We start from the raw sequence: 2500 nt of genomic DNA on the forward strand, positions 1-2500 counted from the left end.
AACTTTTCTTTTTCGTCTTTACCCCCTATTTCAAGTGCAGCTTCCGTTAATATCTCACTGAATTGGTCGTTCATTTGGTCTATGTCAAGATCTTCGAGAGCTGAGTATTTGTTTCGGATGTTGATACTGAATTCTGTCGCCCTATTCTTAATGTTGATTAGATTAACGAGAGGCTTCTGTATGAGCTTATTTCGTTCCCTTCTTAGCTGTAATTTTACTCTACTTCTGACCAGTCTATGGTCGCTACCAACATTAATTTATTGATAACGGTTACGTCTTGTACAATGTCGCGCCTATTGGTGATTATGAAGTCAATTTCGTTTTTAATGCAGGATGATGATTTCCATGTCCATTTCCTCTCTGGTCTCTTTTCGAAGAATATATTCATAATTTTAAGGGATTGAGCTTCAGCGAATTGTATCAGCCTTTGCCCTCTCTTATTTCTGGTGCCTATTCCATGTTTCCCAACCGAGGTTTCTCCATCTTCCCTTATTCCTATCTTGGCATTAAAATCCCCCATAATCACGGTAAAATGGGTTTTTGCTCTATCGGTAGCTGCTTGCACCTTCATAGAAGCTCTTTATCTCCTCACCACTATGACTGCTGGTAGGAGCGTACACTTGGATAATTTTTAGGCTATATCTGTTGTTTAGTTTCAGTATTACAGAAACTACTTTTTCGCTCACACTGTAGAATTCCCTAACATTCTTTTCGAGTCACTTGTGAACTAAGAAATCTACTCCTGATTCTTGTTTGCTATCCAAGGGTTTACTTCGCCAGGATAATAAGTGTCCATCATTTAGTAATTTCTGCTCTTTGCCTAGTCTCCTAACTTCAGAAAGTCCTACAATATCCCATTTGATAAATGAAAGTTCCTCAAGCAGTGTCAATAGACCAGATTCTGTTCTCAGGGTCCTTACATTGTATGTGCATAAATTCATCATTTTTAGGCAGCCTGGATCTAACTGGATATTTTTAGCACCCTCTGCTCCAGAACAATCCTGATCGCCGCCGTGACCAGGGGCTCCTTCACTTTCGGGGAATGAGGGCCGTTGTCTTGATTGGGAAATCATATTTAAGAGGGGTGTGGCCTGATACCCCCACCTGTCGGCTTTAATTGTGCATGATGGGGGGAGTAATTTTAGTACGGAGGCTACCATTAATCTCCAATAACACGTTTGAGTTGGTCTCACATGTTATTAGATCTTATTATCCCCCGATCTATCTCACGACCTTCCGGTCTACTCATGTGAGAATGGACATTTGTTTATATATACGTGCAGGGCCTATGCAAATATGCATGTTTGCATGTTTATGCGCGCTTCCATGCCCGCACATATATTCGTTACTATATATAGATTGAACCCATGAATATACAGAGTAGACGCATATATATATACAAATAGGCAATTATGCACATACTCCAAGCATATGTCTACGCCCGTATGTATGCACACATCACCCATACATAATAGCGTCCACCCGTGCAGACACACGCATGTGAATTATAATGTGCCCATGCATTATAATTTGTTTAAATATATATAGTAGGTAATGGTATACATATATTTAGCAACAATTCGGAGAGGTAATTACTAGTTGGTACCTAAACTGTTTGAGCGTCCTAGTGTGACCTTGACCGTTGGTGATGCCGTATCTTGTGTTGGGCTTTCATTACGAATAATTTTCCAGACTGATATTCAGTGTGGTTGCATGATTAGATTTATGAATACTGAAAACATAACATATGTGATTCTGTAGTATAATGTACTTACGAACTAGAAATGGATTTTACTCAGACCAGATGTTGGATGGTAGTTGATCACCTTTGACCCTTGGCACTGGTGTTAACGTGGCATCTATGGGAGCGTTAAGCGATATTTGACTCATTTTCTGTTGGTTTGCTTGGATGATATGATTTTATATCAGAAATATATTCAGACATCCTCAGATGTTTTCACACTGCATTATACTTGCATATATATATATATATATATATATATATATATATATATATATATATATATCTATATTATATATATATATATAATATATATATGTATATATATACATATATATATATATATATATCATATATATATATATATATATGTATATATACATACATATACATTAACATATATATACTATATATATATATATATATATATATATATATATATATATATTTTTGTTTTATAATGAGACTTTATAGTTGTATATATATGTATATATATGTATATATCATATATACATAAATATGTGTGTATACGAGTGGTGTGTGTTCGTGTGGCTCTTAACGGAAAGGCCTCATTACGTGTCTCATTCAACATATGTATATGTATATATATATTATATACTTTATATATATATATATATAAAATAGATTATATGTATTATAATGTATATATATATACATATAAATTATATATGTATATTATTTTAAAATTTAAGTTATATTTCGCTATACATATATATACATAAATATGGTATTATAAAT

The sequence above is a fragment of the Penaeus japonicus genome, unplaced genomic scaffold (assembly GCF_977035675.1).
Source record: "Penaeus japonicus unplaced genomic scaffold, GWHDUDI00000001_assembly GWHDUDI00000021, whole genome shotgun sequence".
NCBI classification, from domain to species: domain Eukaryota; kingdom Metazoa; phylum Arthropoda; class Malacostraca; order Decapoda; family Penaeidae; genus Penaeus; species Penaeus japonicus.